The 22,952-nt window shown below is 47.5% G+C and overlaps 1 protein-coding gene across 1 annotated transcript in view; it reads left to right on the top strand.

Moving 5' to 3' along the window:
- Positions 1-22,952, top strand: part of SDK1 (sidekick cell adhesion molecule 1) — a gene marked incomplete at its 5' end in the record, with an annotated part of 846,211 nt that overhangs the window by 572,754 nt on the left and 250,505 nt on the right. The gene's annotated exons all lie outside the window — the stretch shown is intronic.

Below are 22,952 nucleotides of genomic sequence, written 5' to 3'. Positions count from 1 at the left end.
GGTGGACAGGGGGGCGGGAAGGAGATTAGGAAGGTGGCCCCTTTGACGGTGCCTCTTGGCCCATTTTCCTCCTGGTTCCCCTAAAGGTTGTTTATTCCTGGAACTGGCTTTACAACTGAATAGGGAATTTCTTTGCACAGGTAATGGACGGGTCCAGGGGCAGACTGTCCTCAGACACAGCTGTACCTGCGTGCTTGACTTCCTCGGACTGGGTTTCTTTCCACGTGTGCCTCTGCTGTCCTCCAGTTTGGCTGCATTCTCTAGCTCTCAGGTGGTGACCCGACGGCCACCAGAAACTCTAGTCTTAACTCCGGCCTTGGCCCTGGGCCAGCACCCCATCTACTCTGTGGGTGGTGCTGTGGACGGGTGTTAGGAGCAGCTGGCGGAGAGGGCACGGGCTTGGATCCTCCTGTGTGGCCCCTCCTGAGGGTGGCGTGGCCACTGACAGCACTGACTGACCCTTAATACTTTAGTGTGTCCCTAGCCCTCCCAGAGGTGATAAGCCTGGGCAACGCCTGGAGGGCGGGGACCATCTGTGTGGTCCCCACAGTGCCTGGTGCAGTGTCTTCCAGGCATCAAGTGTGTGCAGATGGATTTGTTCTATATGCGCTCTGCAGTATGAGCTTTCAAACAAATACACACTTTCTAAGTACAAATATTTTAAAATTTCCTACAGAGAAGCTCAGTGATTAAAGAATCCTCTCTTAATTCACATGATCTTTGGCTTTATCTTTTTGTTTACATCACTTGCTTGAAGTCAGGTCCCTCTTAATACATAAATCAGCCTCTTTTGGATAAACGTTAAATGCAACAGGCTTGAAACACAGCCTTGAACACATAAGTGAGCAGTAAGGATCATTCTGCATCGACCCCCCGGGGGAAGTGAATCTCTTATAGGAGAAGAAATAGAGGCCGAGGGTGAGGTTCATGTAAAATGTATAAAAATAATAAATGCGCCCATGGATTGAAAGGCTGTCTGAAGGGACCGCTGACTCTTTGGTGACGCCGACGTGGAAGCATTGTGTTTCCTTGCAGGGAAAACAATGACACAGTGTACGACGCTTCCCCCCTTGCCGCATCAGCAGACAGCGCGTTATTTTCCGGTGGAATGTGCAGAGCTGGTCCCTCTGTTCTCGCCACAGCTCACAGAGCCTCAGCCAGAGACGATCGGAGCATTTCAAAGAGAGACGAGACAAAAGCAGATTATTCTGCTGTGCTGCCACGTTGCCGCAGCACAATCCTCTGTTCAAAATTGTCTCTTGTGAGGCACATTTTAAAAGCCGTACTCTGTCTATAAAGGCTCTCTGTGTTAGAGAATTCGTATGTGTAGGAAAAATAGCTGCATGTTGTGGAGTATTGCCTCAAGAGGCCAGATTCTTCTGGCCAGGGAATCTGTTACCTTAGCGTTCTCAAAGGTGCCTGAGCTTTCCCAGGTCACGAAAAAGTATTAACTGGCTGCACTGTTCTGTCACGCTGGTGCTACCATCCTGGTCTGAAGCCTCCCTGGGCCACTATGAAGGTCTGCCCCAATGGTGTTTTCTGTACACACACACACACACACACACACACACACACACACACACACACCTCTTCCTGCACTCAGGGTATATGGTCACCATTGGAATATAAGAAGATTTAGGGCTCAGGAATTCTGAGCAAAGTCTCAATAAAGCAGAAGCAGCTTCTTTTTTAATTCTAGTTTTCTGTTTCAGGGCTCAAGAAACTCAGTTTCATGGGCCTCCTAAGGAACCCATAGTTTTGTAGGAGTTCCCTTCTAGGTAGAGATCACAGCAATATTTTCCTTGACTGGGTCTCAGATCAGCTGCCCCAGGCACTGCCTTCCCAGCCCAAACTCGGGGGACGACTGGGAACCCCAGAAGTAGCGGGGGCCCCTGTGTCCCCCATCTCCACATCATGCTGTCTGGGAACACTCGGGAAGCATCTGTGGGTTACTCAAGTGAGTCTGTAGGAAAGGACATTGGATACCAGTTCTACCGAAAGCCTTCCTTTTGTAGCTGGCCCAGTCTATCCTCCAATAATTTTCCATGGTGGTTTCTCACACCATTTTTCTCAGGAATACATCCGTACCACTTACAGTGTCGTATTCTACTTCTTTTCAGATTGATCTGTTGGCACAGAATTACTCTTCTATCCATTATTCTTACAACATCCAGTGCGATCATCATTAGCCCGTTAGTTCATAACTATTACTCTCAGTGCTGATATAATGACTGTTAGCTAAATATGAATAATTCAAGCTATCACGAATATAATTACTACTGTTAACTGTATTCCATCTCACGTGATCTGTCTTTGGTGCCTCACCTCCCTCTACCCCCTTTTACCTTCTCCCTGCCTTGCCTGACAAACCAGACAACCTAGGGTTCCTAGCACATCCTGAGATTCAGCCTTCCCTCCCCGGGACATAATGATGTGTGTCAGTGACCAGTGGACAGTTAGTTCGTCCGCAGAGAGGCAAGACCTCGGGTGAACGGCTGGTTGTGCGGCCCGTAGGTGTGCACCGGTGCTGCCCTTGCCTTCACGTCGGATTTTGTCTTTGCTGAGGCCAGGGGGCCCACCTGGGTGCAGGTCAAGAAGCAGAGGCGGGTCACGTGCCCGGCCCTCCGCACCCATCCAGTGAGGACGGAACTGAGGGCAGCTGGAGGGGGGTGGGCAGAGGCGCTCGGGTGGCTTTCTCCCTCTTGCTGGTGAACTGAGGCAGTTAGCAGAGGGCACTGATCACGTCAAGGCTTTGACCATCCCCGTGTGTCTCTCGCCCATGGAGTCAGCCTCTGAGCGCAGCATCGGCTTTCAGAGCACTTAAAGTCCTGAGTGATCACCTGACGGCAGGTGTGCTGTCGCGTTGGGCCTTGTTGGGTGGCTGGGGGCTGCTGACTTGACGGAACCTACAGTCTAGTCGAGGACCTCATGGGGTAATTCACTGGGACCCACTGCACGTCAGAGACTGCACGAGACCCGGGCTGCGCACACGCCTCACATCCCAGACGCAGACTGGAGCTCAGAGGGGCCTCAGTCCCCCCGGGAAGAGACCAAGCAGAACCACAGTTAGACAGGTGGTCAGCACTACTGACCCCTAGAGTAAGCCCCAGGGGCTCTGAGGTCACAGGGGGGCCCCTAGTTAGCCTGAGGGGTTGCCAGTTCTGAGGAAGCTTTACCGAGGAGAGGACAATTTGCTGAGCCTTTCAGGATGAAAAGGAAGCAGTGGGGAGGACCAGGTGAAAGGACAGTGCTGGCAGGGAGCCGCCTGCAGAGGAGGGAAGACACCCCGGGAATGGCAGTCACTCCGCCGAGGCTGGCGGCCAGTTTGTGTTCAGGGAGGCGATGGAATATGGGCCTGGGGCTCAAAATGGGAAGACCGTGCTGTGCATACTGAGACTTTTGGACTTTACTCCGTGGGTCATGGTAACACATTCAGGGCTTCAGACCTGTGAGTGTCTTAGGACCACGCTGGCTGCAGCACTTGGGCAAACTGGAAGAAGGCTTTTGCAGTATGTCGGATGAGATAACACAAGAGCTTGAACTACGAGTGGCAAAGAGGGTAGAGGGAAGGGATCATACTTGTGAGTTTGGGGGAGAATGTAGAGTCAGCAGGATTTATCACACACTAATTTATGGGGCTAAAGAGAGGGAAGTGTCTTGTATGACTTTCTAGCTTGACTTCTCATTATTATTGATGTGTCATGGTGATCTGTGATCAGTGATTCTTGATGGTACTATTGTAATTGCTCTGGGGGCACCACGAACCACACCCACATGAGACAACAAACTTAGCTGGTAAACGCTGTGTGTGTTCTGACTGTTCCACTGACCGGCTGTTCCCCCATCTCTCTCCCTCTCCTCGGGTTTCCCTGTTCCCCGAGACACAACAGTATTGAAATTAGGCCACTTAATAATCCTACGGACACTTCTAAGAGTTCAAGTGAAAGGAAGAGTGGCACCTCTGTCACTTTAAATCAAAAGCTAGAAGTGATTAAGCTCAGGGAGGAAGGCATGTCAAACACTGAGACAGGCCAAAAGCTAGGCCTCTTGCACCTCTTGCTTTAATTTTAAAGTCAATTCAAAGTGCTACTCCAGTGAACACACAAATGGTAAGGAAGCAGAACAGCCTTACTGCTGATATGGAGAAAGATTCAGTGGTCTGGACAGAAGATCAAACCAGCCACGACATTCCCTTAATGCCAAAGCCAAATCCAGAGGAAGGCCCTAACTCTTCAATTCTCTAAAGGCTGAGAGAGGTAAGGAAGCTGCAGAAGAAAAGTTTGAAGACAGTAGATGTTGGTTTAACGACGTTTAAGGAAAGAAGCCATGTCCATAACATTAAAGTACAAGATGAAGCAGCAAGTGCTGACATAGAAGCTGCAGCAAGTTATCCAGAAGATCCAGGTAAGATAATTCATGAAGGTGGCCACAGTAAACAACAGATTTTCAATGTAGATGAAACAGCCTTACACTGGAAGTAGATGCCATCTAGGACTTTCAGAGCAAGAGAGGTAAAATCATTGCCTGGCTTCAAAGCTTAAAAGGACAGGCTGACTCCCTTGTTAGGGGCTAAAGCAGCTGGTGACTTTAAGTTGAAGACAATTACCATCCAAAAGTCCTAGGGCCCTTAAGAATTATAATTAATCTACTCTGCACGTGCTCTGTAAGTGGAAGAACAAAGCTTGGTTGATAGCACATCTGTTTACAATGTGACGTGCTGAATATCTCAAGCCCACTGTTGAGACCTACTGCTCAGAAAAAAAGAATCCTTTCAAAATATTACTGCTCAGACAATGCACCTGGTCACCCAAGAGCTCTGGTGGAGATGGGCCACAAGATTAATGTTTTCATGCCAGTTTCATGCACAACATCCATTCTGCAGTCCATGGCTCAAGGAGTAATTTCAAATTTCAAGTCTTATTATTTAAGAAATACATTTCATAAGGCTGTAGCCACCGTAGATAGTGATTCCTCTGATGGATCTGGGCAGAGTCAATTGAACACCTTCTGGAAAGGAATCACCATTCTAGATTCCATTAAGAACATTCCTGATTCATGGGACGATGTCAAGATATCAACAGTAACAGGAGTTTAGAAGAAGTTGACACCAACCCTCACGGATGACGTTGAGAGGCTCGAGATTACAGTGGAGGAAATAACTGCAGATGTAGTGGAAACAGCAAGAGAACAGGAATTAGAAGTGGAGCCTGAAGATGGGACTGAATTGCTATAATCTCATGACAAAACTTGCATGGATAAGGAGGTGTTCCTTATGGATGAGCAAAGAAAGTGGTTTCTTGAGCTGGAATCTACTCCTAGTGAAGATGCTGTGAAGATTGTTGCAGTGAAACAAAGGATTTAGAATGGTACACAATCTTAGTTGATAAAGGAGCAACAGGGTTTGAGAGGATGGACTCCAATTTTGAAAGAAGTTCTGCTCTGAATAAAATGCTGTCAAACAGCACTGCAGGCTGCAGAGAAATCCTTTGTGAAAGGAAATCAATCAGTGCGGCAAACTTCTTAGCTGTCTCATTTTGAGATCGCCACCCACCTGCAGAGTCACCACCCTGATCAGTCAGCAGCCATCCACATCGAGGCAGGACCTTCCACCAGCAAAAAGATTGCAACTTGCTGATGCCTCAGATGATGATTAGCATTTTTAAGCAATAAAGTGTTTTCTTATTAAGGTATTACATTGTTTTTAAGACATAATGCTATTGCACACGTAATAGACTGCAGCATAGCGTAAACATAACTATGTTTCATGTGCTCCGGGAAACCAGAAGATTCATGTGACTTGCTTTATTGTGATATTCCCTTTATAGTGGTGGTCTGGAACCAAACCAGCAATATCTCCAAGGTCTGCCCGTATATGTTTCATACAAATAAAAAAATAGACATTTTTAGGGAATTTAGATCGTACTGTATGTACTATTTTGTAAACTTGTTCACTTAATATCTTATTACTTATACAATATTAGCTATCTACCTTATCATTTTAAATAGCTGCCTAGTGTTCTTTTTTTAAGGAAGCATCATGATTCATCAACCGAATTCTCAATCGTTGGACATTTAGATTGTTTCCAGATTTTCACCATTATAGACAGAATGATGAATAGCCTTTTAGCTACATCGATGTGAATATCAAAATTACTTCTTCCCACTAAATTCCTAGAAGTGGAGCTGTTATTTTAAGGGTGTTCTAGTATAGTAGAGCTTTTTAATCGCAAGAAACGGATACCCATAAAAACCTGCTGGCTGCAGTGTCAAAATGGGGTTCCTGTGAACAAAAGAAATGAGGGAATCTCATGGAGCTCAAGAGCAAGCTACCTGCAGGCCTCTTGAGAGACTGGAAGTACAAGCTCCCTGGATCCAAAGCACTGTCCAGCCCCTCAGGAGCCGGCGGCCTCACCTGTGCTCCTCTCTGCCTCTTGGCTGCCCCCTCTGCTTCACCAGCCTGCTTTGCTTTACTTCTTCTGCCACCAGCCTCAGTGTTACATCACGACCACTCAGATTCAGTGGCTGACAGTCGTCTCTGTTTCTTTGCTAAAATTCCTGAGAAGGTAAGTCTGATCGCCAGATTCCTACCCGTTATAGTCCTGGCCTGTTAACTTTGGGCAGCCTTGGGTTGGGGGCTTGAGGGTGGGGTTTCAGTCAGTCTTGTGCTGGTGAGTGCTGACTCTAGATGTACATGTAGCCTGAGATATGCCAGGGTGGGAGTCATTGGCGAATACTGCAGACCGGGGCCGGCTGCTAAATGTTTATCCGAAAACCACTGGGTGTGACATGGAATAAAACTGTCAGCTTCCTTGAGGAGGGTATGGCCCGTGATTGACACCTTTAGGATATTTGCGATACAATTTAACTCCATTAAAACTCTGTCGGTGTCACTTCATCCTCTTCTGCCATTTAATGTTGTGGAGAAGAAGTCTGGAGGATTTTGGGTTTCGTTTTTGTTTCCTTTGCGTTGATGCCTTGCTTTATCTATCTTGACTCTTGTAAGTTTTATTTCTCCATGAAGCTCCAGCATTCTACTGGGACGTGATTGTAGTGGCTCTCTCTTTCCTGGTACTCCAGAAGCCCTTTTTTTTTTTTTTTTCCTTTTTTTTTTTTATGAAGATGCAGATCTTCTGTGTTCATGTCAGGGAATTTTTTCATATTGTTAATGTGAGTAACATTTTTCTTTCACTGACTCTAATTCTCCCATCTGGAATTCCTATTGTGCTTATGGTGGATCCCTTGGATCCGTCTTCCATTTTGCTTTTCTTCTCCTCATAGCTTGTTTAATCTATCTTCTCTGAATTCTAGGAAGAACTCTCAAACCCAGCCAAATTCACTGATTTGATTTTATGCACTATTTTGATCTGTTCTTCTGGGCTTCTATTGCATTTTTAATTGTGGCAATTGTATTCTCATCTAAAAACAATCTTTCCTGATCTCAGATTATTCCATTTTCAAATTTATAGTATATTATTGACTCTTCTCAATGAGTTTTTTGTTCGATTCAGATTTTCTGACTCATCTGAATCAGTGTGATTCAGAAATTTCCTGAAGTGTCCGTTTCATAAAGGAGATGCTCCTCCACATGCTTTAAATGAAGACTCTGCTCATTCTGACCTTGGCCACACTTACACGGTTCCCCAGGGGGTGAGGTGGGAGTCCCTTTGACTTTTCTTCTGCAGATGGGAATTCAGATCAGTAAGCCTTTGCCCCCTCAGGGCTCATTCATACCACCTTGCAAAAACTCTCCCGTGGATGGAAGCAATCCTGATTTTCAGTATTGATACAGTTATTTCCCTATTTTGTTCCTTTGGAAATTTCTGTAGGGATTTAAGAAGCACAAAATGGGTGAGTTCAAATCACCTAGGGGCAGGAGTTGGATTTTTTTTAATGGCAGCATTCAGGGTGACCCAAGGGCGTGTAACCACAGAGACTCACAGGACCCGGGAAGCTGCCGTATCCGCCAGGTGGTCAGTGAGGCCGGCCTTTGTGGCAGTGAGCCATGCTGGTGGCGGGGAGAAGTTGAGCTCCCACGTGTTTCTGAGCAGCAGTGGCTCACCTTGATAGCAGTGGCCTGTGAGAAGTGTGAGAGAGGACGGAGGTGAGGACGGCCGCGTGTGCTGGAAAGTGCAGTTTGCCTCCTGGATGATTTCGTGGACGACATTCAGTTGTACTTGGCTTGGACAGAATGATGCTCTGCATATGGGAGCGGAAAAAGGAGGCCCTTCCTGACCAGGGCTGCCGTAGCCGGGACAGCAGGATAGGCATCCGCTGGGCGTGGTGACAGGGGTGCGGCCTCCCCGGCCAGTGGTGCATCCCGGGCCACCCTGGCCACGCGCACAGTCGCTGTCGGACAGCAAGCGGGATGCAAGCAGGACGCAGGCCGATGCCGGCGCATCCCTCTCAGTTCTATTACGTTCAGCCTCTTGCTGATGAGAACGGCGCTCGGAACATTTCTCCAGGGGCGCTGACAGATGACCGCGGAGGGGCGGCCCCTTTCCTCAGGCGCGTGGTCCCTCCACTCTGTGGGTCAGTTTGCAGTGTCCCACCAGCCGTCCCGCAGGGAGCTGCGGCGTGTTAATTTTCAGGTTTACCAAGCGGCACTAAAGATAATAATGAACTTCCTCACCCATCGCCCTCCTCCTGTCTGTCATAACTCTTCCCGCTCAAAGCGTTTGTTTTCTTGTTGCCGTGTTTGTGACAGTTTAGGGTGAAGGGGCCACAGCCTTCACCGTAAACAGCCCCCTCGTCTGGGACCTCAGGTCCTGGACCCTCAGTCCTCGTTACGGCTGTTGTCGTTTCCCCGCTGGTCTTGTGGGGCCGGGAGCTGGAGTCTGTCACTCGCTCCACGACCTGCCAGATCCTGCCCTCCAGACTGACCCTCGAGGTCTGGTCTGTCAGTCGCCTTCCCCTTCTCCCTGTCCCGCTGTAGCTCGGAGGCCACCCGCTCTTCCTGAGCGTTTGATGGCGCAAAGCGAGCAGCCCAGTGTCGCGGCACAGGGCTGGGGCCTTCAGACCCAGGTGAGAACGGGAGGCGCCACCCCCTTGCCGTGGGGACGGTGACGTCACTGCAGCAGAGGACTGAGCCCTCGAGGTCGGGTCACCCTCTCTTAACGCGGCCGGCACTAGACGTGAGGAAGAGCACCGCGGGGACTCTGGGCTGGGAGCCCTGCCCCGCTCTGCTGGGCGGGAGGGCGGCCAGTGATGCTACAGCGCCCCAAGGCTCGGCGTGTCCCCTGCGCGGAAGCCACCGCAGTCCAACTCCGGTCGCCGAGGCGGCGGTGCTGGTCGGGGCGGAGCGGAGGGCGCCTCCCTGCGCCCGCGGGTCCCACCCCGCAGACCTCGGAAGGGCCGGCCCGCGCACCTTGCAGGGACTCTTCGGGCACGAGGACCTCGCTTCTGTCTTCAGCCGAGGGAAGGTGTCCTGAGGGTCGCCGCTGTCTCGGAATAGAAGGTGACCGGGCGGAGCGCCTGCTGGGAAAGGCCGCGCGTGCCTCCCCGTCTGCTGAGGGGCCCCCGTGCAGCACCCCCGTGCGCGGACACGTCACCTGCACTCCCTGTCGTCCGGGCCGTCATCGCGCCACCTCTTCCCACTCATGATGTGGAAATTCTCCTTTAGGAGTTGTGTTTTCAGCAGTCCTTTGTGTTTCCGCGGTTTTAGAGGTCTGTGCGGTGGTAAGCGGTACAAACATTTTACCCCTTTCTGCGTCCTAAAGTACAGGGGCCCGAGACGAGCCCGTGACGAGTATTTGGAGCTTCTGCAGGGGGAGTGGATCAGCTCTACCCGTGCACAGTCACGGCGTCTTTTCTAATCCTCCAGACCCCGAATAAGCGCCTCTTTAAACACGCACGGATGGAGGTCACAGGAGCGTGAGTTACAGCAGGAAGAACACTGGCCGTGGTGCTGAGCAGACCCGTAGATGGTGCTCATTCCTCGCCACGAGAGGACCCTTACTTAGCCTCTCGTAGGAGCCCTCGGAGGCAGGAGAACGAGGTTGATGTGAACAGCGACTGGGTGATGTATGAATAGACACGTAGCCTAAGGCCTGGTGAAGAGTGGGTGCTCCACAAATGGTGCTCTGGGGTTGGTTCCAGGGAAATGGCACTAAATTGTTTTGACTTCAGACTCACCCCTTAGAGCACAGGCTGTCACATACAAGCCATGTGTCTCAGGGGCAGTGAGGCGTGGTGGTCAGGGACACGGGCTGGGGAGTCACACAGATCTGGGTTCACCTTCCGTCCCAGCCACCTCCTAACTCGGTGACTAGGCCAACTTGCTTGACTTCTCCCCTTATGTCAAGCAGGAACAATAATCCTTTCAGGATTGATCCGTTTAGGGAGCGGTAGGCAGAAGCCACGTTTCCCACAGGACATGTGGGGACCTGAACTTAAATAAAGGTCAGTCTCGATAGCCCAGTCATTCCTAGGACTTAAGCGGGGTCCTCAGTCCTGGGCTTCAGGCCTCAGACAGACTCCTGATCCGTCCTCCGATGGCTTTCCATCTGCGTGAGGGGCAGGTAGGGGCTGACCCCATTTTGTTCCTCAGATTTCATAGTTTGGATTTGGGAGGCTCAGAAATTGAGGTCTTAATGAACCAGGTCTGACTAAACATTATATGGAAAAGGTGATAAACATGTTGGTATTTGAGAATCTTTTAAAAAATGTATGATGTTCTAAAGCAATCACATGACTTAGCGGAAAAAAACTTTTTTTAATCCAGTAAATGTTGGGTTCTTTAGTTTTTCTCCTGCTTTGTAGTGAGGTATTTTGAGGCACTCGCTTTATTGAGCACCTACCGCGTGCTAGCCGCTGTTATAAGCACCTACATGTGTTCTTTCACTTAGTCCTCACAGCAGTGCAGCCCCATTTCTCCTGTAGTAAGAGGAAGCTGGAGGGGAACAAGCTTGCCAGGGTCAGAGAGTGGGCAGCAAAGCCGGAACAAACCACAAGGCCCTTGGAGGCCAAGTGTGAGCTCTTTCCGTGACACCGTCATTCAGCGGGCGTGTGGTGTACCAGGGCTCAGGATGGAGCTCAGCCACTGGCTGGCGCAGGAAGTGCTCCATCTGCGCCGTCTTCTGCTCTTCTGTCCAACGTGCCCCTCTGGACGTGCCTTAGGTCACTGTAGAGAGATCTGCTCGGCAGTAAAACAATACCCTCTGATTTCATAAGTAGATGGGATTTTGAGGTGTATTTCTTTGCAGGAATCTAGCTTCATTTAACGTCTTTAGATGATGGAAGTCGTGGTTGGGACTGAGGCTCTTACCTGAGTTAACAAATGACTGTTCCTCCCCGCAGAACTCCAGCAATGACCCTTCTAAACGGACACGTGCTCTGTGTGTCCTCGATTGCTGACAGCAGCTGCTGTGAGTCCTGAGGAGAAGCGTATTTAGTGACAAGAGCCAGCCTAGTGTTGCAGCAGAGGGAAAAAATAGGAAATTGATGAATTATCTTTCTATTTGCACCTTCAGAAATAGGTTAATTGTTTCAGTGACTGGCTCTTCTTGATTAGAAAGCATAAATAGCCATTAATGATATAACTTCAAAAAAGGTAAAGGAAAATTAATAGAATTCTCAGCTAACATAAATTATAGTCATTATCTACTGTATCCAGAGCCATTAGGGCTGCTAGGCTAGTTGATTAAACTGCAAGTGGATGTTTTGGTCGAATTCTCTAGATAGTTGAATAGATCCTTTCTTTACTTTTTCAGTATAGAATTCCGTGTAGTGAGCTAATACTATTACTTAGTTTAAGATGCCTCAGTTCTACGACTTAATTAAAAACCTTTCACAAGTTAATTTTATCAATATATGCACATTTTATCTACATGTGCAAATATTATTTGATTATGATGATTAAACTTTTTTTTAGTAAAAAAAAGAAACTGCTCAAAAGTGGCAAAGAACAGTTCAGGTCCAAAAATATAAAGCTGCAAGACAGTTTTCTGTGCCTTTGGTTCTACCCAGCAGCAGAAGTAGACACACTTTCTTTGGAAAGACCAGTAATACGGAGAGTGAGGGCGGCAGCAACCGCAGTCATAGAAACGCAGGAACTAACACTGAAAACACCCGCAGTCTGTACCTGGGACTGGATCCCCTGCTTCACACGCCCCTTCATCTTCACATTTACAGCAACCTTTGAGGCAGGAGGTATTGTTCCACTTTACAGGTGAGGCAACTAGGACTTGGAGACGGTCGGGAATGTGTCCACGTTGGCACAGCTGAGTGGGAAGCTGAGAGTTAGACTCAGGTGGGCTGTCCCCACCTCCCCCCGCGTGCCCTCTCAGCCACTGGGCCAGACTGCCGTGTGGAGGATGACTTCTTTTTTTTTAAGTAATAATAAGTTGCATTTATTTATTTCTTTGTTTGTTTGTTTATTTATTGATTGATTGCTGCATTGGGTCTTCGTTGCTGTGCGCAGGCTTTAGTTGCGGCGAGCAGGGGCTACTCTTTGTTACAGTGCATGTGCTTCTCATTGCGGTGGCTTCTCTGTTGTGGAGCACGGGCTCTAGGCGCACAGACTTGAGTAGCTGTAGCATGTGGGCTCGGTAGTTGTGGTGCACTGGCTTAGTTGTTCCGCGGCATGTGGGATCTTCCCGGGCCAGAGCTCGAACCTGTGTCCCCTGCATTGGCAGATGGATCCTTAACCACTGCACCACCAGGGAAGCCCTGACTTCTTTTAAGAAGATAAAATTTGCCTTGCTGGACCCAACTCTCTGTCCCGTGTGATGCTCTTTCTCAGTGTCATCAGGAGACATTAGCTATAGCTGTCCTTTCCAGTGTCAGCTCTGGACATACAGGAGTCTTCCTCAAAAGAGTCTAAGCTGCCTTAAAAGTTTATTATGGGCGAGGAACCACTGTGTTTATCTTCACTCTTGGTCAAACTATGATCTGGGCAGAGTTGGCCTCTATTTGCCCTCTTATTTGTCCTTAAAGTCTAAACTTTCCACTGAATTCTGTCACTCGTTACTGAGACTTGATTTCGCCGTCCCTGTTGATATTGTACACAGGCTTCAGGGTTTTATGGATGGCGACCATCTGCCCAGCCTGCCTCTGCCAGATTGAACGCAGTGCCCTTCACAGACCAGACAACCCCGCCTGTGCCATCGCCCTGGCTGTTTTGTGTGTCCTTCTCAAACCTTCCTACCCTTCTTTTCTGGAGACCAGCAACCAGAAGAGCATTCCAGATGTGTGCCTTAACCTATAAGGAACATACAAGCAGTGCCATGTTTCCCACACTCCCAGGGATGTTTTGAAGGTTAATCTCAGGATTCTGTTGGCATTTTTAGACAAGGCAGCAGAACTGGTCTTCTAAATTCCTTTGAACAAAATGTTTATTGAAGTGTCACCTTGTGTAATGTGTTCTGTAAGGGTCTTATGGATTTGGAAGAAGGGGTCAGAGTGATTAGGGAAAATTTCAGAGGTGGGGGGATTTGACCTGGCCCTTGAAGGATTCTGTGGAACTAGATGGCCTATGAGGTCATTCGTAGATCAGTTGGGAGGGGTGGAGGGGTGGATACGGGCCAGGAGCAAAGCAGCAGACATGGGCCAGGTGCGAGGAAACCAGCATGACCAGAGTTGAGGAGGGATGTTGGGGAGAAGTGGAGAATACAGTCGGATTATTTTGGGGGGATGGATTAGAGGGGTTCTTGGAAGCCAAGTGAATCCATCAGGGTAGACAGAGGAACACTGCAATAAAGACAACCTGAAGGTCTCAGGGGCCTAAACAGCACAGTTTATTTCTCACTCACGTTGCATGTGCAGCAGAGGTTCTGTGTGGGAGGGGGGTCTGCTCACTGTACAGTGCTGAGACCTGGGCCGTCAGGTGTGTCACTGTTCTAAGACGTGGCGTGTCCACAGGTTCACTGCAGGGGCACAGGGGGTCACACAGAGGCACTTGAGTGCATCTACTTGGAAATGACGTAGATCCCTTCCACTCACATTTCATGGGCCAAAACCAGTCATCGATACATGGCTAACTGGTACCTACACCTAACTCATTGGGAAAAGAGAAGGATCCTCCCCTTACATCTAGAAGCAGCAGAGAGCTCAACATATTGTGAACCATGATGATGTCTCCCACCCAAGGTAGGGGTGTGCAGACGCAAGGTGGCAGGTCCTGGAGCAGTTATCAGGGTCTGCGTGTGACGAGCCTGGGTTCTAGGAAGATTGGCCTGAGTTCAGCATTTGAAATGACCACTCTGGCTACAGGATTTCTCAGCCTTCTCTCTATGGACTTTTATCTCTGCTACTTGTGTGTGACCACACCTGGAACCTCCTCATTGGGGTTAGGATGGGGTAGGAGTTAAGAGCACAGATTCTAGTCATAAAGCCCTGGGTGTATATCCAGCTCTGTGCTGTGACATTGGGCAGGAAAGCTACCTTGTGAGTCTGTTTCCTTATCTGTCAAAATGTGAACAATAGAAATATACATGATATTGGACACAGTGAGTAGCACAGTGAGTCTGACCCACACTAAGCAGTTAATAAATGTGCTGTAATCCTTATAATCTCTGAAAATGTTCTGCCTTTGGGGTCTTTAATTCTGTTCCTGGTCATCCTTCCCTTCCACTTTTCCTGCCCTTTGTCCTTGTTACTTCATCAATACCTAGCTCATCTCTCCTGCCCAATTTGTTAGCCCTCTCCTAGCATCTTTTCCTTCCTCCACACCACGGTGTCACATTCTAATCATTCCCTTGTCCTATCAGTCCTCTCTTGATCTTCCAGCATACCCAGATTGCCGAGGCTCAGCCCACCTTCCACCTGCTTCCTCCTCTTCAGGACTGAAGTTCCACCAGACTGGTAGCTTCTAGAATCTCTGGAGATGCCAGTGCTGCACAGAAATCCTCGGACTCGCCCCAAGTTCCCTCCTGCCTCTTTTCCCCTGGTAGTTGTCCCAGACCTTGCATCCTTCCACCCCCAGCAGGACTACTTCCTGCTGAGTCAGGTTCATGAAGACAGAGTATTTTTATGTGTTTTCTTTTATGTAATTGATAAACATGTGAAAATACTCCTAACTGAAGCGTAAGATCACGTAGCACAGAGCGTCTCACATTGAATGAGCTCACACATCACTCAGAGAGTTTAACAGTTAGGTCCTGATTCAGTAGGCCCAGGGTATGGCCCAAGACTCTGCCCCTCTAACCAGCTCCCAGAAGAGGTCTGTACTGCAGGTCCCAGCTCCACTCTGAGGAGCAATGAGTTGGTTGATATGTATTGAAAACTCACCATGTGCTGAAAAGCACGATCTTTTCCTTCTAACTAGTGAGAGCTCTGCTGCCAGAGCATAGGCAGCAGGACAGGCTTCACCTGGGAGCTGAGTGATGTGGAATCTAGCTCTACCCAGACGTGCTGCTTTAGAATCTGCTTTTGAACAGGCTCCCCAGATGACTTGTGTGCATATGAAGGTTTGAGAAGCACCAATTTAGAAGATATAAATAAAAAGGTCTTAAGAATATTTGTAAAACTGTATGTGGTTTTTTGGTGTTTTGGAAACTGAAAATATTGATGTCAAATTAAGCGAATTAGTGAGTGGGTTGAAATGAACTAATCAGAAAAGACACTCTGAGGAAAATAAATTCTGTACCAGGTTTAGAAGAAGAAAAGTATGTTTATAAATATATTTGATTTGTATTTTTATCATCATTTAGAAGGTCTTATCTATAGCCATTTCTTAGAAAAGCCTAGTTGTGAAAGAAAAATGATTCCTGCATGTGTCTTACTGAATTATTTTTATTTTTATTCCATTATTTTTCTTTATGTAAATAACAGCAAATATGCATGCATAGTCTTATTTCTTCCTTCTCTCCTACCCCAAAAGGAACATGTCATATTTGCTGTTCAGTACTTTGCTTTTTCATTTATCAGTACATCTTAGAGGTCTTTCCATATCAGTCTATAAAGAGCTTCCTCAGCATTTTTTACTGCTGGGTAGCATCCCACAGTGTGGATGTACCACATTAACATTTTGCTTTTCCAAACGATATTTAAAAGGCCTTTCAGAACAATAACCAACACTTATAAGTGGGAGCATAATTACTAACCCTATGTTAAATGTCTACATCTTTCTAAAAACGGATTCCTTCTAGGTAACCACCACATGTTTCAACTGGGGTTATTTTACGCTAATGTGTCTTTCCCAAGCAGTACTTAATTTTCAAAACAAAGAAATAAAGGGAGCATTTGTCATCTGAGAGACTTTTTTTTTTTTTTTTTTTTTTTTGCGGTATGCGGGCCTCTCACTGCTGTGGCCTCTCCCATTGTGGAGCACAGGCTCCGGACGCACAGGCTCAACGGCCATGGCTCATGGGCCTAGCCGCTCCGCGGCATGTGGGATCCTCCTGGACCAGGGCATGAACCCGTGTCCCCTGCATCGGCAGGAGGACTCCCAACCACTGCGCCACCAGGGAAGCCCTGTCATCTGAGAGACTTTTAAAGGACTCAACCAAAGGCAGCTCCCACTTTGGGAGGGAGTAATTTGGGGGCAGATTCTTGCCTCTATCCAAGCGTGTGGGGTGGATTCTGAGTTCCTTAAGCCCCCCTCTGCCTTCCTCGGTGAGCTCCACCCCACGTCTGTGTGCTGATTGATCCCATGCTGGTTAAAGAGAGCACTGTCCTAGCTCCAGTTCCACTCTGTCTCCTCCTCTGTGCAAGCTTGTGGGGGCATTTCACTGCCAGTAAATGAGTAGTTCCATGGACTGAACAGACACTAAGGTAGATTTTTAAATAAATAGATGGATCCTCTCATTGGAAGCTTTGGGAGAGGTTTGGTGGAAGTGCCTGTTGTTTAAAGATTTGCCATAATTACTTTTGGATTTCCTACAAATTCTCTATAAATCTGTTATTCATGCTGTCACGCAGAAAGCTGAGTGCCCACGCTGCTTTAAAACTACAACAGATTGCTAAGTGTGTGAAACACGCTTAGTGCTTATTTGTTTGAATTGATAGTTTGCACTGTCCAGATCTGCTGAGTAATCATCAACCTCCCACGTTTTAAATAGGCCCACAATGACCAGCTTCTTTCTTCATATATTTGAACAATCACATAGATGGGATTAGGAGTTTATTTTTTATTCACCTGCCTTCCAGGTTATGAGAACAGACGTCTTATGTTTCTACCAGCAGCACACTCCCCTCTCATAACACCTGCAATAACTAATTTTAAGTATATATCTTAAGCGGGATCTTAGCTGTGTTTTGTAGGCTTAATTCTTTATATACACAGCTTCTGCTCTTTATATACTCTCCCTCTTTCTGTCATCAACCTTAGATTTATTGTTGGTGTTGATTTTAGACCAAAATATAAATGAGATTGTGTTGACATTTAAAAAAAAAAAAAAAACTTGCTTCCTAGCAGATTGAGTAGGGGAGCAGTTGGTTTAAATAGATCCTTGGATCATATCAGAAAACGTCTTGTTCTCGCTGAGGACTCTATTCTTGCACTGTGGGACTGACTTTTTTTTTTTTTTTTTTTTTTTGCGGTATGCGGGCCTCTCACTGCTGTGGCCTCTCCCGTTGTGGAGCACAGGCTCCGGACAGGCAGGCTTAGCGGCCATGGCTCACAGGCCCAGCCGCTCCGTGGCATGTGGGATCTTCCCGGACCGGGGCACAAACCCGCGTCCCCTGCGTCAGCAGGCGGACTCTCAACCACTGCGCCACCAGGGAAGCCCGGACTGACTTTATTCATTGAAAGGAAGCTAGGGCAGACAGGAAAAGAAATATTTTCTTCTCTTAAGATTTCCTGATTTGTTTGTACCTCTGTTGTGACACGCAAGGGTAATTCTGATATAGCAACGCTAACAAAAAGAAAAGAGATGGGAAAACAGAAGGGGAAATTCCTCCACAGTTACGAGCTCTCATCCGTCACTATCAAAGCCTCCCTGTGCCCCGGCTCAATCTGTGGTCTTGTTTGCTGTGCTCCCCATCAAGGGCAATGACCCACCTAATTTCCAGAGATAGGGGAGAGAGAGCGCACGCACGAGCAGGAGAGAGAGGGAGACAGAGTTAGACCAGGGAACAAGCCAAGACCCCGACTCCTGTCTCACCTGTGCGCTCAGATTGTGTGTGGCGCTGCTCTCTAGCTGCACGTCCCTAGCCTGGTTATTTATTCTTCTTGGGGCCAGCGCTCTCCACTCAGAATGATGAATCTCCAAATAGGCCGAGCCCAGAACCTGCGCTGGTGCATTGGGAGCAGTCAGGCCCACCATGTTGGTAGAGATACAGCCCTGCCTGGCCCACCTAGAGATGAGCTGGGGTAAAGTCCTCACTCCATCTCCCAGAGAGAAATGCTCCGTGATCCTAATGTTAGGAAACAGAATACAGTTCTATTCCTAGAATTAGCTTGAAATGAATATGGCTGGTGAGCACGGTTATCCATCAGGTTGTTTACTTACCGTTTATTGGTTTGGAACACGTAGTGCTCTCAGTTGCTCTGTGCTGCTCAGGGTACCTGCAAGATTTCCTGCCTCAGAGTTTGCTCTCTTCTAAGAGGAAATAAATAAGAAATTGATTACCTAAAAACACAGCAGAGGAAGTGTTCATCAATATATTTGTATGAACATTTGCATTTAAGGTGGGAATACAGAAGAAAATACCACACGATCGATAAAATATTTCTTCAGTTCTGGGTATAACCACCTTTCGGCATTTCAGTTTTATGAAACACTAAATATGTAAGTGAGAGGTTTTATTGGTCTTGGATTTCTCATTTGAGAGCCTCTGGTTTTATTTAGGATATCAGTCTTACATGAAAAAATAAAAAGAAGGTCATCTGTCGGTCTGTGGGGTGCCCCTTCTGGGAAGGAGCTGAAACATTGAGAAACCTGTTTCTCAAAATATTGGCTCCTCAGCTCTTTGTGTTTTCACATGGCTGGGGGAGCTGTAAAATACAAAGCTTTCAATTTTATGTTGTTCCAGTCAAACAAAGTCTTCCAAAAGTAACAGCCGTGGGAGTGTTCACCTGCGGTATGGCTTCCCAAGCAGGCATCTTTATAACTAGACCATGAATTTACCTTGAGCTTCAATTGCCATAATTTCTAGTCTGTGAATTGAACAATGGTATCTGTAGCAAGGAAAATAACTTCAGTTTAGTCCGGTTTTCTAAAGATCTTTATTGTATTTTAAGGAGGGGGGCACAACTGTGGTTTTCCTGATATATTCTGCTTAACATACTGTGACCCCCTTTCTTATTTATCTCCTTTTTTTCTTTTTTCTTTCTCTCATGTGCTCACAGCATTTGTTAAGATAATTTTCTGTTTTCTCCAGGGACTCGGGATTGCATTTCTTTGTTCTTGGTTTTATCTATGAGACACTTTTCTAGGTACAGATTCTGCTTGTGATTCATGCTATGTAAAGGCAATCTGATTTTCAGCAGGATTTGAGCCTGACGGAGGGTCATAAACATGTCTCAGGAGCAGGGCTGTGCTACTCTCCAGAAACTTACATGCAAAACTCTTGTCTTGGGAAGAGATTTGATTATTTTAGGAACAGATACTGATGTCTACTTGGAAACTGTAAAATTAGATTTATTCGATTTGGCAAGCATCTGTTAGGCACTGACTGTTTGCCAGAGGCTCTGAAGACTAAGAATCACACACCCTAAGGAGATTACAGTGGATGGGGCAGATATGCGCTTGTACAGGTGCCCTCATCTGAAGGAGACCAGGGTTTGTCTCACTTTCCCCCAGAAGCAGAGCGTATGAGTTCAGTGAAAATGTGGGTGCAGGCGTTTATTTAGAGGTGATCCCAGGAAGTACGGGCAAAGGAGTGGGCAACGGAGACAGAGGAGGGAAAGACACCAGTGCACGTGCATCAGTGAGTCAGCCCAGCCCCTCAGTGAACATCTGGCCTGGGTCCCCCAGGAGCCTCAGGGAGACTGGATAGAAACCACTGTAGTGTCGCTAACTGAGGGAAAAAGTGCAAGGATTTATTCATCAGCTCCCATGCTTTATTCCTTGAGAACGACTTCCAGGGACATTAACGTCCAGACATGCAGGCTTATGTCTCCACCTCACCCTTGTAGGCCAATCATACCCCTGGCCAGAGAATGACCTCAGATAGGAACTGGCAGGTGTTTTCAGAAAGTTGTGGGTTTGTAAGTAAGCGGCAAGTGACAGAGACTGTGAGCAGGGCATGGGCAACACCAGTTCTGGAGCGATACTAACCAGGAGTGAAAAGTGCACTGCGTGCCTTACACCGCATACCCCAGGTCCAGGGTCAGAGTGGGTCAAAGGACCTACAGCTAAGACCTAGAACTGTCAAACTCCTTGAAGAAGACATAGGGGGGAAAGCTTGATGACATTGGATTTGTCAGTGATTTGTTAGATATGACACCAAAATCACAGGCAAAGAAAAAATAGATGAATTGGACTTCATCAAAATTAAACACTTTTGCGCATCAAAGGACACTAGCAACAGAGTGAAAAGGCAACCCATGGAATAGGGGGAAGTACTTGTAAATCCTACACCTGATAAGGGATTAATGTTCAGAAAATATAAAGAACTCCTGCAACTCAACAACCAAGCAAACAACCTGATTTAAAAACTGAGCAAAGGACTGGAATAGATGTTTCTCCCAAGATGATATGCAAATGGCTAATTAAGCACCTGGGAAAATGCTGTACTTCACTAATCAGTAGGGAAATCAAATCAAATGATACACCACTCCCACCCATTAGCACGGCTAGTTGGAAGAAAATCTAAACAAAGAGAAAACAACAAGTGTTGGTGAGGATGTGGAGAAATTGGAACTCTTTTTTGCCTTGCTGGTGGGAATGTATAATTGCACAGCCATTGTGGAAAATGGTATGATGTGTCCTTAAAAACTTAAACGCAGGGGCTTCCCTGGTGGCGCAGTGGTTGAGAGTCCGCCTGCCGATGCAGGGGACACGGGTTCGTACCCCAGTCCGGGAAGATCCCACATGCCGCGGAGCGGCTGGGCCCGTGAGCCATGGCTGCTGAGCCTGCGCGTCCAGAGCCTGTGCTCCGCAACGGGAGAGGCCACAACAGTGAGAGGCCCGCGTACCGCAAAAAAATAAAAAACTTAAACACAGAATTACCATATGATTCAGCAGTTCTACTTCTGGATATATACCCAAAAGAACTGAAAACAGAGACTTGAACAGATACTCACACACCCATGGTCATAACAGCATTATTCACAACAGCCAAAAGGCGGAAGCAACAACCTAAGTGTCTATCAGCAGGTGAATGGATAAACGAAATGTGGTCTGTCCATACAGTGGACCGTTATTCAGCCTTAAAAAAGAATGAAATTCTGATACATGTTACCACATATGTGAACCTTGAAGGCATTATGCTCCATGAAATAAGCCAGTCATGAAAGAACAAGTACTGTATGGTTCCATTTACGTGAGGTACCTGGAGTCAAACTCACAGAGACAGAAAGCAGGAGAGGGGGAGGGGGTGGGGAGAAAGGAATGAGGAGCAGGTGTCTAATGGGGACAGTCTCAGTTTGGGGAGATGAATTCTGGAAAGGGATACTGGTGATGGTTGCACAGCTGTGTAAATTGATGCCACAGTACTGTGCACTTAAAAATGGTTAAACTGGTAAATTTCATGTTATTAAAATGCATGCAGCAGGTACCGAGAGGGAAGGGCACTTTCACTGAGGGCCTGGGAAGCCTTCCTGGAGGAGGCGGCATGCTCCCTGGCCCCGATGGATGGGTGGACTTCAGCAGCCTGCAGTGCAGGCGGGGTGTAGGAATGGGGAAAGTTGTTGCAGGCGGAGGCGCTCAGGCCAGAGGAGGGCGGCTGGGATGTTTCAGAGAGCGCCTGCCACGCGGCAGGTGAAGCACAGGAACCCAGGCCCTTCTCTCCGTGTTCAATCAACAGATACTTACTGGATACCTGCTGTGCACGAGGCACTGTTGTAGGCCTCGAGAGAACGGCTAAAACAGAACAGACGGAAGTGCCTGTGCTCCTGGTCTTCTTCCTGTGGAGAGAGACAGACACAAACCAAACAAGCATAGTAAGTGGAGGGTCCAGTGGAGCTCGGAGCGAGGGGAAGGGCACGGCTGGGAGGGGTGGGCTCGCCATTGTCAGAGGGGCCCCCAGCCTGCGGAGGCAGAGGCCCCCGTCAGTGTGGCTCCGGTCCTCCAAATGACGGCTTTATGGTCACTAAAGAAACCAGATGTGGTTTTGATTTCTCTGCTCGAGGTTGCTCAAGGCAGTGGTGTTCTTCCTGCAGATCTACCAACCTCTAAATCCTTTGTGTCTCATGGGAACTTTGAGAAAACCTTTTTCCTTGGACCTCCTCCAGCTGCGGATGGAAGGGACCAAGGCTTCAGAGGCCCCTGCCAAGGGGTCCTGCAGTGCCCCATTGTCCTTGCTAATAGCCTCAGAAGGGCATCAGTTGCCCCGGTGGGCTTGGGCTCCACGCCCAGGTTGGCATGTTTGGCAAAGTTATTTAAGGGCATTTCTCGCTGAAGCTTAAAGTGATCTGCTATTGTGCCTAGGTACCTTCTCAATGATTTCAGTAAGCCATTTGGAAAATTGACCTAATTTCCTGAAGAATACCCTCTTACTTCTCTATCCCACCCAAACTACATATGGTCCCAGTGTCTCTGTTGGTTTTGGTTCTTTTGCATTAAACGGTAGGTTATGCATTTATATGCTTAAATGGAAAGCTGTTGTCTCTGTATATTTGGATCACTCCAGGGTCCAACCATGCAGTTCCTAAATCCACACTCCTGTTCTGTGTTTTACCAATAAATAAATAAACGAATAAGCCTGCTGCAGAGTTGCCTTTTATCACCTTCATTTTTCTCTGCCGATGAAAATACCTTCTTTGTAACATTCCGTTGATTTCCAAATGTGCAAGTTTTCAAACATGTGATAAATGAGAAGAAAAGAAACTGCTGGATTGTTTGTCAAGCTGTCACATTATTTTATTTATCCTCTCTTGTCAATAGAAAAGTCCAGAAGTGTATTGAGAT

This window comes from Mesoplodon mirus (genome assembly GCF_964341445.2).
Source record: "Mesoplodon mirus genome assembly, chromosome: 15".
Taxonomy (NCBI): Eukaryota; Metazoa; Chordata; class Mammalia; order Artiodactyla; family Ziphiidae; genus Mesoplodon; species Mesoplodon mirus.
The sequence above is the reverse complement of the archived record's forward strand: the minus strand, read 5'-3'. Positions and strand labels throughout refer to the sequence as shown.